The 15,579-nt window shown below is 40.9% G+C and overlaps 1 long non-coding RNA gene across 1 annotated transcript; it reads right to left on the reverse strand.

The window, feature by feature from the left end:
* Positions 1–238: 238 nt before the first annotated feature.
* On the reverse strand, positions 239–2,995 carry LOC136764140 (uncharacterized). The gene is made up of 6 exons (XR_010821152.1): positions 2,803–2,995; positions 2,382–2,405; positions 2,016–2,060; positions 1,631–1,695; positions 1,229–1,290; positions 239–1,102 (listed from the first exon to the last, which is right to left on the reverse strand). It is a non-coding gene; the product is annotated as an uncharacterized LOC136764140 (long non-coding RNA).
* Positions 2,996–15,579: the final 12,584 nt, after the last annotated feature.

A 15,579-nucleotide genomic window follows, 5' to 3' on the forward strand; every position in this document is an offset into this window, starting at 1 on the left:
GCTTTCTAAAAATAAATTAAAAATGAGTAATGGGGGGCCTGTGCCCCAGTAGAGCTTCATGTCTAGCAACACCCCTGGTATCAATAATATGACAATTAAACATTAAAGTGGCTTACCACGTGTCCTCCAGTGCACCCTTTGCGTGCATTTACACAAGAGCGCATCTCTGTAGTGCAGATGTCCTAGAAATCCTTGCATTAATCCTTGCAGGTGGGGAAAAATGGAACAGGCAACTGTATGCATGGTTGTTATTGAACAAGCACATATTTATTTTTAAAATGTATATTGTGTGGAGTTGCATAGTTAATAAAATTGATCAAATTCATTATTTCAATATATGATTAGAAAAGTACATCCATTAAGCATTTCAGTACCTACCGATAGCTGTCAGGGGTAACTATTATTCATGTTATTATTTTATTAATAAGATTTATTTCTTGACAGACACCCTTATCCAGGCAATATAAACCATTTCAAAATACAGTAAACACAAAAGTACAAAATACAAAAAGATAAAAATATGTCCTGGTACACAAGCTTAAACACAAAACCATATGGAAAAAAAAAAACTTTCAATTGATTCATTAATAATGCAGCTTATTTCATGATATAAATGAACAAACCTATGTTTATTATTATTATGAAAAACAGGGACCAAGATATAAACTCTGAAGTTGATCCAGCTAAGAGAGTCCACAAAAAGCTTTTATGTACACAGTGGGGGGTTTTCTGTCCAAAGAGCCAAAACCAAATGCAACACAAGAAAGCACATTAGTTGAAGAATGACAGCACTGTGTTCCAGAATACAGAGCAGAGTCCCAAAAATGAAAAATGTCGAGGCTGTGTTCTGATCTGTAGTGGGCAGTGAGAACTAGCCAGTCTGCTCAAGGCCAATATAATATCATCAGAATACATGAATTACCTTCATACACCTGTTTTATGGCTGGGCTGATTCTGATAATTGTAATGTCCTTGTGTAATGTTAGCATTAAGCATAACATTTCTTCTTCAGTTGATTTGTATCTAAGAAGTGTTCTGAGAAGAGAGGGACCTTAATTCGGGAAACATTTCTTCAGTGTATTTTTTTTCCAAATGACCTGCACTGAGGAAGGAGAAAAAACATATATAGAAGAATAATTTAATATTAGCGATTAAATCAAATCCTCACTAAAAATATTAACCTGTTGAACAACTCAAACAGGACTGTGGACAATAATACAGTACTTACCACGATAAACATGATGATTACAGCAACAACTCCACCCACAAACCACTTCTTGGAACTGGAATCTAGAATTAAATCAAGATTGTACTGTGGTAGGTGTGCAATAGAATTTTTTTTATTTAAAAACAACACTGTTGATGATTATTTTGACTTTTGTCACTCCTAAGAAAAGTATAGAAATTCATATTTGGCACATAAAGCCAATTATTATTAATTTCTATTAATAATAATAATAATAATAATAATAATAATAATAATAATAATAATAATAATAATAATATCATTTTTTAGCAGACGCCCTTATCCAGGGAGACTATCAGTTGAAGAGAGACACATTTTAAAGCATTACAAAAGTGCAGTAATACAATCAAGGAAAAAAACAGGAAAAAGACTTAAGGACTTTACTTTTGTGCTGCTTTGACACTGTAGCATTCATCTCAGTGTCCCTTGTCAAGTTGTGGAAGACCCTTCTACATTGAAGTAAATGAACAATATTACAATCCATCTGAGCATGTGTTGCTCTATTTAAAAACACACCAGTTCATTCTTTCCCTGTCATATCCACCTGAAATATCTGTTGTATTTGGTTAGATTCATTAAAGCAAGCATGCATTTAGCTACATGATCTTAATTCCTTTGGACGTCTTTGCTTTGGTCATTGTGGTGTCCTGTGGATTCTGAGCGACTGTCTGCTTTGGAAAAAACTAAACAGGACTGTCATCGTGTACAGTGTACACAGCCTCTTTTAACAATGTCTCCCAATGCATGGCCTGTAGAAATAATGCTTTACCTTCATCTGCAGCCTTGGTGTTAAACTCCCTTTCAAAGGATATGCCTGAAATAATTCATACAGCATTGGAGAAGAAGTAAAAGCAAAATTCATGAGCACTTTTAAAACAGACACTGGGGCTTGAGATGTTGTATCCCATGTGTAATGTTACATTCACAAGCACAACAAGTAAAATCATACTATGATGCACCTAATTCTGGCTGATTGGCAGTTTTCATTTGAGACTCTATTGACAAGACCCTAGAGAGAAATCAAGCTGACACCCAAATGTATAATGGTGTAATACATTTAGAATATTGCTGTACAAGAGTTCAGAGGTCATAATTAATTTTGTAATTAATGGAATGGAATGAAAGTTGCCCTTACTTTTTCGATTTTTGGCTGGGTATCCTGCAAAAAGAGGCAGAAGGACAGAGTCGGTCACCATTTTCTGAGGCTGAAGACAGTCACAAGATGATACTAAGCAATGTGGATCACTGTATCTGTGTGCGGGGAGTTGCACTTTCAATTGTTTGGGTTGATTTTAGAGTCTTATTTTGAGTATTTGAGTTCAAATGTGCACTGAAATTAAGTTTATTGTTTAGATCAGTGTTACATTGTGGTGTGGTCCTTTGTTAAGGTTAGGTTTGCTTTTCTGCTGACTCAATTGAATTGGGTGTAGAATCGTATGTAATTGAAATGTTAGTGTTGGGGTTCAGGCTATTGATGGGGAGGTGGGGGGAATGGAAGAAAAATTGAACATCAGAATGAGAAGCAATATTTTCCTTCTTGGAGTTCAGCATCTTACCCTCCATCGCTGTGAATGGGTTGCGGTGGACACAGCGCAGTGTTTTGGCCGAGCACCATTTGACATAGTCTGGCGCAATGCTGCAGTACTCTGTACTGTGGTTTGCAGTACAGAGAGGCTGGGAGCCGCCCTGGGCGTCAAAACAGCTCTCAGCTTGAAACTCCTGTATGCGATACTCGGTGCCAGGCCCTGGTGGGAGAGACGGGGACAAACATGAACGTTTAAATAGTTGTATCACAGCTGATGCACGCTGCAGCATGTATATATGTGTAGCATAAGGTACACTTATAAATTTCAATTAAAGAAGTGAATTTATAGTATCACCTTATCACGAATCCTGGAATCTTGTAGAACTCAATTTCTGTAATAATTGGACGCAGACACCACTTCCAAAGATATAAATTGTCAAATTTATTCAAAAACAAGACTAAATGTAGCACTACACTAATTATACAAAAGGGAAAAACTAATTAAAATTCAACTCTAGATCAACAAATCAAAGAAAAATCACTTTCGTGACCAAATCAAAGACCATGGGATCGCATATGATATCACACAAATCGTTCAACAAAAAAGGTTATAAACACATTGACTACAATACCGGTTAGTAAGACGAAGGTGAGTCTCTCATTAGTATTGTTAGTCAGACATTAAATAACTACGCAGGTTAGTATTTATGTCAGGTAACTTCTCGTTATATATATATCAGTCTCATTCACGTTTAGGTGCCGAGAAAGATCCTATCATTACTTGTTACCACAATTTCCCTTAACTGATTATTATTCAATGATTAAGGATAGGCAGGGCCACCAATAATCTAATGTCTATTAACTTGTGTCAATTTCAGACTAAACAGTTAAACAGGAATAAGAAGATATTTCTCGGTGTTGACAGATTTTATTTCTAAAATTATCAACAAAACAGTTTAATGCAACACACATTTATATTTAAGAAAACTAAATGATATTACACATTCTAGAGTTATGAATCACAGATTAACATTTCTAATTGATTTCTCAAATGTCATGAATCATGAACTCCAAACTGTTAAACTTATCTGAACTTCGTCGCAGAGAGGCCTCTCTGGCTTCGGGCTCAGATAACAGCACACGGCACGAGGTCCATGTGGTTGGAACAAAGGCAGTCCGGTTCGGCTTTGTCCAAGAACTTCCACTCAGTCGATGCACCTGGAAGTTGGGGTTTCGCGAAAGTAGAGTCTTTTCCAAACAGATTTTCCACTGGTTTGAAGGCTCCAAGGTTGTGCACAAAATCTTCTTTGTAAGCAGGGTTCCACCGTAGTTACTTGAAGACAAAGTCTTTGAGGAAAGCAGGGCCCTGTTTGTTCCAAGGGTCAAGTTTCTTAAGACTCAATAGCTATTTAAATGACTGAACACTTTCGTATACAGTCGACTTAGTCAATTGTCCAGCTGTAAAACTCCACTGATCAGGTGGGCACAGGCGGGCATGCGCAGTCTGTAAAGTTCTTTATTTAATAAAGTCCTTTAAAAGAATTCTTCATACGGCTCAATCTCCTTCTCCCAGTTTAACTGTTCTGTTGCCGGCAAAGACTTAGTTGGTTTCTGGTTCCGGTTCTGGCAACAGAGCTACAGGTTGAGCTGTGGCAGCGAGTTTCTGGTTCAGGTGAGAGAGAGAGAGAGAGAAAGACTGTCCGCTGTTCCTTATAGTCTGTCAGATCAATAGGTGATTGGTTCCTGAGTTCTTGAGATTGGATTTTGGTTTCAGCCCCCAGTGTCCTATTGGAGGGGGGCTTGATTTATGACTGATGTCAATCCATGCCATCTTTTGGAAATGCTGGTTGGCCCGGGTTCATAGCTCTATGTCGGGATTTCGGCTCTCGTCCACTTCAAAGAGTTTTTATCACCTACAGGCCCCTTTCTCCAGACATCTCATAGCAGAATTCCAAACTATTTGGCCTCTTCTTGGTGCCACCCTCCCCAAAACTGTCACTTTGATGCAAACCAGTTCCAAGCTGATGAGCTAAGGAAATCTGATAAGACCTCTCCCCCCCAAAGTTCTTTAGATCAGTGCTTCAGCTCAGAGCCCAAATGCTCTTATCAAAATACACCCAACATAACGCTACATACCCCCTTTCTTGAAAGGGACTGAGGTCGACTAGGACGTTATCCCCTTCAAGACAAAATAAGACGTTAAGCATTTATCTCAAAGTTATGTAACAGAATTCAACAGTGGACTTCACCATTCATGACCCCGAGAAATCAAAGAAAACAAACTAATAGTTCATTATTTAAGCAGAATGTATTCCAATCAAATTGACAATCCTATACTAGCACATATACAGGTTACATATTATAACACAAGTACATTAAAACAAAAAAACAATTGGTATTAGTATTACTCAGGATTGAGTGTGGTTACTGAAGGTAACCAATAGGTGGAAGTTGATTAACAGAGGGAGGTGACTGGGAATTCAAGTGTTATTCAGGCACTATGTATGTTATTCACTATGTCTATAATAGTTGGTAGGTACCTGGGTTCGAATGGTTGGCTTACATGGTAAGCTGGTGCCCCCTTTAGGGACATGCACAAAAATTGTCTCATTGGGAAGTTGTACCTTGGTGGCTGTATCATATCTGTCATTCAATTCCACGTGCTTTGGTGATTCAACTTGAGCCCACAACCTGTTCAATAGATCCTGACCAATGATCAACTTCTCTGTTTCAAATTTGGAAATATAAAATGGATGAACCAACTAAATCTTCCCAAAGGTGAACTCTAACAACGCCTTTCGAGTGAGCTGTGCCTTAGTCTCTGTGTAACTGGTAATGTTCACACTACAAGCTTCCACTTTCAGTCGTTGGTCTGAGGTTTCCATAATTTGTTTCAGGTTGCCAAATGTGGTGGCAGACATTAAACAAATTTCAGCCCCAGTGTCCAACAAGGCTTCACACTTCCACACCCTCTCAATGGTCACTTCTATGTAAACTTGCTTGGCTCTGCCTCTCTGTGTCAGATCACCCAGTAACATCACCAAAGGTTCAGCTTGCCTGCAGGCAACTTCCCCCACTGGGAGGTCCCAGTGGGCTGATGTGTCAGAGAAACCCCCCTGCTGTTCCTCACATCCAATCAAAAACACGGAGGCGGGGACAGGGGGTGGTTCCAGAACTAGTCATGCCTCAGGTGGCGAGTCCGGCCCTTTACCCTGGCTACTAACTTCCAGTTTGGGAAGAGGGGGCAAAGGGAGCAGAGCTAAGCGTAGCAGTAGCTCAGAAACTGCAACATTGCTCAGAGACTGAGTTAACCCAACTGGGCTAGGAGCAGATTTCTTTCCTTTATACTTTTTCTTGTACCTTGTTTTACTCTTACTCCACTTAGGATTTTCTTTTTCTTTATTGTAAGCCTGGGTGTCTTGGGTTCCATCCTTGGGAGGTTCTTTCCTTCTTTGAATCTCTGTCCCCTCTAACTCCAGTGGAGAACTAAGGCTCTCAGAGCGCCTTGCCAGTACTTGGGTGCTTGAATCTTTACGATCAGAAGCGCTATTGTACTTTCTTTCCCAAGCTTTCTGTGCCATTTTACGAATTTCGGCTATGTTCATATACGTTGCGTCTGCATGTAATATGATAATTTCCTTAATCGTTGGGAACAAATTAGCAACAAACAACCCTTTAAAGCTCACCTCTTCCTCGGCCCGGGTCGATCTTGACCCGCAAAATAGGTTTTCCTAAGCTTTTCATAGTAATCGCGGGGGGACTCATGCTTACCCTGTTTGATCTTGTGTGCGGCAGTCACTGCTGCCACTGGATCAATGAACCTGGAATAGTCCCTAATTAATGCTCTGCACAAGCATTGAAAACTATCGCAGACCATGGACCCTTGCCTCTCCATCCAAGAATGGACTTGGCGAGAGGTGGTTTTGCGGATTAGGAGAACCTTTTCCTTCTCTGTAGCCTCAGGATAGAAACGCAAAGCATACTTAATGTCCTTAATATACGCTTCCACATTTCCTTCCTTGTCTGCTGGGTTAAAGGTTTCACAATCTTTAGCCAGTTCTCTCAACTGGCGCATGTTAACCTTTCGGTCAGGACTCTCGGGAGAGGAAGTTCGTCTGTGCGACGAGCTTCTTACCCTGGGTGGAGAAAGACTACAGGGAGGGGTATGATTAGGACGAGGCAACCCGGAGCCTAAATGTGGAGACGGTGTGCGACTCCGTGCATTGGCCGGTTCCGGCTGTTCCTTTATGCTGTCAGGTGTCGGCTTTGCAGCCCACCGAGAGGCAGCTTGCAGGGCCCCTATTTGTTGCTTGAGACACTCATTTTCAACTTCAGTTGATTTGAGTTCTCCCCTAAGCACCTGATTTACTCTCCTCATTTCTTCACTGTCCCTTTTTAAATGTATGACCTCACCTTCGAGTATCTCCATTTTTACAGTGCCCAAATCTTTCTCCCTGACTGTTTTGCAAAGACGCATTTCCAAAATATCCCGGTCCTTCAAAACTATCCTTTCATTTTCAACCGCTTTACATCTGTCATTTTGCAGACCTTTTACTTGGATCAGAGTTGTTTCCAATTCGTCTAGACATTGTCTTAAATCATTTCCTAATTAAGTCCTCTTTTTCAGCATTCAACACAATGACTTGTTTTCCACAAGTATCTAGCTTTCCTTCAAATTCTAAAACCATTCCATGCCGTTTGGCTCTTTCTTCTTTCGTTTTTGCATACTTTTCTCCTAGCTTTTTCAGTTTTTCAAACTTGCTTATGCTCCAGTTCACTAACCTTGAGCTCGCAAGTGCTAAGCTAGCCATAACTTTCACCACCTCTATCGACTCTTTTTCGAGTTGCGTCGTAGTGTCGTTTAACAACTGAGTTCAACGTAACTCTACTTCAAAGTCCAAACTGCATAGGCATCCAAGGAATTCAGGAATCTCTGTTCCTGGTACCTTTACAATCAATGCTTCACATGGGAACATTTGGGTAATCATTGTTTTGGCTATTCAGTAACAACCCAACAGAACAGTACTCGATTAATCACCTAATGACTCTAATGCCAACGCTTAGGATATCAACAATTTATCACAAGTAACTAAAACAGACTTAACCTTTTGTGACTTTGGAAACCATACACATACCACATGGGCAATTCTAGAGCGCCCTCTAGAGTACAAACAGTGTATCGTGCCTACAAAAGTTTTCATGTTTCAAAACTTTGGAATCTGGATTTCTAAGCTATCCAATAACTATTACAGAAATTAGTTCTTTTCAGTCTAAGATTCCTCACACGGGGCACCAATTATGTAGCGTAAGGTACACTTATAAATTTCAATTAAAGAAGTGAATTTATAGTATCACCTTATCACGAATCCTGGAATCTTGTAGAACTCAATTTCTGTAATAATTGGACGCAGACACCACTTCCAAAGATATAAATTGTCAAATTTATTCAAAAACAAGACTAAATGTAGCACTACACTAATTATACAAAAGGGAAAAACTAATTAAAATTCAACTCTAGATCAACAAATCAAAGAAAAATCACTTTCGTGACCAAATCAAAGACCATGGGATCGCATATGATATCACACAAATCGTTCAACAAAAAAGGTTATAAACACATTGACTACAATACCGGTTAGTAAGACGAAGGTGAGTCTCTCATTAGTATTGTTAGTCAGACATTAAATAACTACGCAGGTTAGTATTTATGTCAGGTAACTTCTCGTTATATATATATCAGTCTCATTCACGTTTAGGTGCCGAGAAAGATCCTATCATTACTTGTTACCACAATTTCCCTTAACTGATTATTATTCAATGATTAAGGATAGGCAGGGCCACCAATAATCTAATGTCTATTAACTTGTGTCAATTTCAGACTAAACAGTTAAACAGGAATAAGAAGATATTTCTCGGTGTTGACAGATTTTATTTCTAAAATTATCAACAAAACAGTTTAATGCAACACACATTTATATTTAAGAAAACTAAATGATATTACACATTCTAGAGTTATGAATCACAGATTAACATTTCTAATTGATTTCTCAAATGTCATGAATCATGAACTCCAAACTGTTAAACTTATCTGAACTTCGTCGCAGAGAGGCCTCTCTGTCTTCGGGCTCAGATAACAGCACACGGCACGAGGTCCCTGTGGTTGGGAACAAAGGCAGTCCGGTTCGGCTTTGTCCAAGAACTTCCACTCAGTCGATGCACCTGGAAGTTGGGGTTTCGCGAAAGTAGAGTCTTTTCCAAACAGATTTTCCACTGGTTTGAAGGCTCCAAGGTTGTGTACGAAATCTTCTTTGTAAGCAGGGTTTCCACCGTAGTTACTTGAAGACAAAGTCTTTGAGGAAAGCAGGGCCCTGTTTGTTCCAAGGGTCAAGTTTCTTAAGACTCAATAGCTATTTAAATGACTGAACACTTTCGTATACAGTCGACTTAGTCAATTGTCCAGCTGTAAAACTCCACTGATCAGGTGGGCACAGGCGGGCATGCGCAGTCTGTAAAGTTCTTTATTTAATAAAGTCCTTTAAAAGAATTCTTCATACGGCTCAATCTCCTTCTCCCAGTTTAACTGTTCTGTTGCCGGCAAAGACTTAGTTGGTTTCTGGTTCCGGTTCTGGCAACAGAGCTACAGGTTGAGCTGTGGCAGCGAGTTTCTGGTTCAGGTGAGAGAGAAAGAGAGAAAGACTGTCCGCTGTTCCTTATAGTCTGTCAGATCAATAGGTGATTGGTTCCTGAGTTCTTGAGATTGGATTTTGGTTTCAGCCCCCAGTGTCCTATTGGAGGGGGGCTTGATTTATGACTGATGTCAATCCATGCCATCTTTTGGAAATGCTGGTTGGCCCGGGTTCATAGCTCTATGTCGGGATTTCGGCTCTCGTCCACTTCAAAGAGTTTTTATCACCTACAGGCCCCTTTCTCCAGACATCTCATAGCAGAATTCCAAACTATTTGGCCTCTTCTTGGTGCCATCCTCCCCAAAACTGTCACTTTGATGCAAACCAGTTCCAAGCTGATGAGCTAAGGAAATCTGATAAGACCTCTCCCCCCCCAAAGTTCTTTAGATTAGTGCTTCAGCTCAGAGCCCAAATGCTCTTATCAAAATACACCCAACATAACGCTACATATGTATATATATATATTATTTTACATCTGGAGCGTTACCTTGACAAGTTGTAGCTGCTAAAGAGCCCAGAGTCAAGGCGATCAGAATAAAGATGGTCTGCATGTCTGTATGAAAGGAAAGTGTTAACCAGAATTTTTAAGAAACAAAAGATTGTGTCAGATTACAAAAGGATTTTTTTTTTTTTAATTTGTAGTTTGACAGTGCAGTGACAACTTGCATTTGTTAAAAGCTGCTTCAGAAGCTCCAGGGCTGATTCCCCGCCCCGTAAAGATTCTCCTCATATCTGGAAAGTTTGTAAGTCTCTGTCTGCCAGGTGCCCCACTAAGTTACTTCTTTGCAAACTTTATCACTGTGTGATGGGACCTTTTTTCAAACCAAGTATTGTTAGCTGTTAAACCATGAGAGATAAATGTATACATTTAAATAATTGAGTACCGGGCTGCACTGCGAACCCCAAGAGAATGGGGCCCTATGGTTTCTAGCATGTGGATGACTAATCTCTCTTATGGATGAGTTTAAAGAGACCGAATCTGTGCTTGTTTTCTAATCAGTTCATGTTCTTCTTAATAACGTTATGAATGTAAATTTTACCTGTGTTGTAGCTCTGTGTTGTTAGTTTTAAAGACTGATTTCACTCTCTACATCATTGGCTGATAGGCTATTGAAAAAATGTATTTTTTTCAGTATTAGTGATTGTGGTAGGAGATTCTGGTTATATTTACACCAATCCACTCCTCACATAAATATATATGATCATCAAATTTGAAGAAGTGCTGATTTCACACCTGTAGCAACTAAAGATAGTCTGTTTAAACCCTCAATAGCCCTGAACGTGAGGTAGAGGCAGCGGTGACCTACCTTCCTCCTCAGTGTTGCCTTGTCTGCAACCAAACCTCGGTGTGTGTCTTGAATAATTATACATCTCTTCTCTGGAACAAGTTCAACTCGTCTGACAGACTCGATTGCATTGACTGCTGCCAAATATGAGTGTCTGCCAATGACAACGATTATCGCATACAGTTATGGAGCCATGCACTCTGTTACCGAAAGTATTGGGACAGGCCTCTCTATGTCGCTAAAGGATGGAACGTGTGGGGTGTGTGAGCCAATACAAACCCATTGGCTGTTTTCAGTGTGCGGTTCTCTTTTCTTTTTCCCGGACAGTTGTGTTAAAGACATACAGTGTGTAATGTACTGGGGTAGTGTGAGCAGTCAGACACATCGAATGCCTGCACAGACACAGACCCACCTCATCATAAGACCGGTATATAGAAATGTGTGATCCATATATTTCTCATTTGCCAACATTAGCTCATTTGTATGTATTTTTAAGGTAAATTTTAAATACATTTTACATTTGAAAATAGATTGTAGGAATTAACTTCGACCATGCCACTGGGCTCCATTAATGGGGAGTCTTAGGGAAACAGACACAGAAGGCAGAAACTCATTGGGTACAGTACAGGTGAAAACCCACTAAGAAATAAAACCCATCTCTCATTGACTATAAACGTCCTCTCAGGTGCCCATGAACCAGGGGGTGATTTGCCCGGGATGCTTTGGATGCTATTTATAGCAGGACTGTGACAGGACTACACAGCTGAGATAACTGAAAATGCATTACACTTCCAACATTGTGTTAACAGCTTTATAATACATTAGGAACTGTTCAGGGAAGAGAAAGCCGAATCAGATATTGACATTGACATTAGCAGTAAAGCACATGAAAGACTGTAGACAGGTGAGGTAGAGATCGCAACTTGATTTGTGTTTATACAGCTAAAAAGCAGTAGGAATATAAAATACATGTATTTAAGAAAAGTCAAGAACGGGTATGCACAGTGTATTCAGTAACACAGAATAATTCAAATTAAAATCTGTCAAACTGACCAGCCCTGCCCTAGGTATTCACAGCCTTTGCTCAATACTTTGTTGAAGCACCTTTTGCACCAATTACAGCCTCAAGTCTTTTTGAGTACGATGCTACATGCTTGGGACACCTATTTTTGGGCAGTTTCTCCCATTCTTCTTTGCAGGACCTCTCATCAGGTTGGATGGGGAGCATCGGTGCACAGCCATTTTCAGATCTCTCCAGAGATGTTCAATCGGGTTCAAGTCTGGGCTCTGGCTGGGCCACTCATGGACATTCACAGAGTTGTCCTGTAGCCACTGTTGGAAGATGAACCTTCGCCCCAGTCTGAGGTCCACAGTCTGTGAAAAGTCTGCTCCTGACTGCAGCTGCCTGCCATTTCTTTCAGTTTCGTTTCACTTGCGTGCATGATAAAAGTTGGAGAAGTGTGCTCACCTGCTCTTCGGAGTTTTGGACTATCTTCGGATATTGTTCTACTTCGGTCTACTCTCAGAGCTTTTACTTCTCTTCGAACATAAGTGTGCAGCAGTAGTCTCGCTCAGAGCTGACTTCAGTTCCTCCCTGCGGGTTTGGTCGGCTGACCTTCCTGCCCACGCTACCCCCCACACTGACTCGACTTTCTGTTGACGGGAAATTAAACTGTTTCGACATATTGAGATCTGCGTCGATATTGACCTCCAACATCTGTTGACCTCTCGACCTACTCTGTCGACCTCAACCACCTCTGTCGACGTCACAACGTTTCTACCCTGACATTGACGGATATCAATGGACTCCATCGATGACGACATCCATCGATATCGGCTATCCTTGACCAACATCCACTTCGACGCCATTTAGGAACTCGAAGATCATGGGTGCAGACAGCATCTGCTGTGAAGGGTTCAGCCCCAGGAACTGTCCTTGTTCATTATGGGTCTAAGCGAGGACAACATCAGGACAGACTTCTCGTTGTCCAGGATGAAGCCGAAGGGGGCTTTCCACCGATGCTCGGAGTGAAATTGTCCTCTGCCTAGACACACACTGCCAGCTCTGAAAGGCGAAGATGACTGTGTACATTGTACAGCCTTTACTGAGGCCACTCACCGCAAACGAGCTAGAGGCTCCCCATCATCCTCCAGGGCCTCAACAAGCCACCGTAACAGAAGCTCTGCAGGCCGCTCTTCTGCAGGCTCCGCGTAACGCAGGGCGCCCCCTCAAGCGTCTCTATAATGACGAGCCAGATAGAAGTCATCCTCTCCCAGCTCCAGGGCCTCCCCAGCGAGAGTGCAGTCCGCATCCCCCCAGGCCGCCCCCCACTGCTGGGTAGGGGAAGTGACAGATGCCTTGGCCAGTCAGCAGCGTATACATGATATGGGCAGAGCGATGACTTCCAGCAGAACAGGAGGTCCCATCACCCCTCGCCACCACTGCCACTGCCTGAGAAGACACTCTCTCACGCGGCGTTGCTCTCAGATATTTCAGACCTCCCGTCCTATGCAGGAGAGACAAAGGAGGCGGGCTCAGTGTCTGAACACTTCACTGGCCCAAGCGCCAAGTTCAAGGCACTGATGAGGAGAGCAACGGATGCGGTGGAAATTCCGTGGTGCCCTCAGGAAGAGGCGTCACGTAACAGGCTTATGAGGGAGAAAACTACTAGATCCTCGGAAGCCCTGCCCGTTTTCAAGGGAACATTATGTGAACATTACCTTGTCCACTTGCACTCGCCCAGCATCTGCTCCTGTGAATTTGGGGACTCCAATATTGCAGATTAATAGTAATACTAACAGAATAATAGGGTCCTGCTTACCTTTTTGCAAACATTTTACAAAAGCCTGTGAAAAATATAAAAAATAAATTGATTGCTTGGCCAATGTCTCATAGTGGACAGTCAGTTTTATTAATTTCCTCCTTTATACAGGACTGTACCTTGACGTTTCCTACCCACATTAGAGCATGTTAGTGGGGGGGTGCAAATTAACCCCTAACCTGTTTAAGGGATTCAACTGGTAATCCGTAAAATAGGGTCGCTGTCTGAAATACAATGCAATACAAGAACCAATAGCAATAAGAACAAGCCCACAATTATTCCAACCGAGTTTGATTCTGAAATACAAATCAAAAATTGGTTGATACAATGGCCCCAAAAACTGTTTCTGCCTCTTAATTTTTAAAATAGTGAAATAAATAGAAGAGCTTTAGTATAGTATGTAAGATACATAGATATTCTAGTCTTGTAGAAATTATAATATATCCACAGAACTGTTTCTAGTTATCTGTTAATAAAAAGCATGGCATCTGTGGATGTTTCGTAATAAACTGTGAGGATTGTGACAGGATCTCAGCAGTGTTAATTTTGTTGACGAAATTGATGATGAATAATGTTCATCAACAAAATGTTTTTCATTTTAGTTAACAAAGATGAAAATCTGACTAAAATCATCCAAAATGACCGTCAACTCGACATCAACTGCATCAATTTGTGTGTTGATAGGTTCTGTTCGTCCTAACAAAATAAAAATTGGTACAGTTGTTGTCGATATGCCACTGAAGGGATATGTGGAGATTCAGTAAGCTAAACATAGAGCTGCCTTCTTTAGGTTATGTGAAACATGAGTTTGTATATTGAAAAAAGGTGCAGAAAAATCTACTTTTTGTATTATCTTGTGTTATGTGTATAGTGCTGTGTATATACAAGTATAGACAGGTTACAAATTAAAGGAAAAACTTGAATAAATGAGTGGAGGAACATTACAAATGCAGATGCCTCAGGTGTACAGGTGTACTGAATGATACAATTAAGCAATTAACATCCTATCATGCTCTGTGGCATGTACACAAATGCCCATTTGACCTCGAGTTTGGATCAAGATGGCAAGAGGAAAGGATCTAAGTGACTTTGAAAGAGGGGTCATTATTGGGGCATGAATGGCAGGAGCAAAGACTGCTCAACTGGCTAGTGTTTCAATAGAAACAGTGACCAAAGTTACATCTGCTTTTAGATCTACAGAAAAGACATCAGTAAACATGGTTGGAAATTGTGGTCAAAAGTGTACATTCGATGACCGTAATACTCGTGCATTACTGCGATATGTGAGGAAAAAACGGAAGAGCAACTCTTTCCCAGGTTACTGAGAATGTCAATGCAGGAGGTGATCAGACTGTGTCAGCAAGAACAGTCCATCGAGAGCTACACAGAGAGGGATATTTTAGTAGGGTTGCAGTGCATAAACCCCTCATTACAAAGACAAATGCACATTTGAAAGTTCAGGGCTGCAAAAACCATAGGCACTGGTCTACAGAGATGTGGAAAAAAGTCATATGGTCAGATGAGTCATCCTTCACCATATTCTCGACAAGTGGGCGAGTGCATGTGTGGCAACACCAAGAGAACGGTACAGGCCTGACTGCTTGACCCCTACAGTGAGAGGGTCCAGAGGCTCTGTTATGCTCTGGGGGGCATTTTCCTGGCATGGTTTGGGTTCACTTGTCCCCTTAGAGGAAGGGCCACTGCAAATCATTACCAAGTTATTCTGGGTGATCACCTTTATCCTATGGTGAAACATTTCTATCCTGATGGGAGTGGTCTCTTCCAGGATGACAATCCACAGGGCACGAGGGCTCACTGAATGGTTTGATGAGAATGAAAATGATGTGAATCATATGCTATGGCCTTCACAGATCTCAACCCAATTGAACACATATGGGAGATTTTGGACCGATGTGTTAGACATCTGTATATGTGTATATGGGTCAGTGACGAACAGAATTTTAAAATGTAAAAAAAAAAAAAAAAAAGTAATTTCTGAAAATAATCACTTAAA

Source organism: Amia ocellicauda, chromosome 12, assembly GCF_036373705.1.
Source record: "Amia ocellicauda isolate fAmiCal2 chromosome 12, fAmiCal2.hap1, whole genome shotgun sequence".
Lineage (NCBI taxonomy): Eukaryota > Metazoa > Chordata > Actinopteri > Amiiformes > Amiidae > Amia > Amia ocellicauda.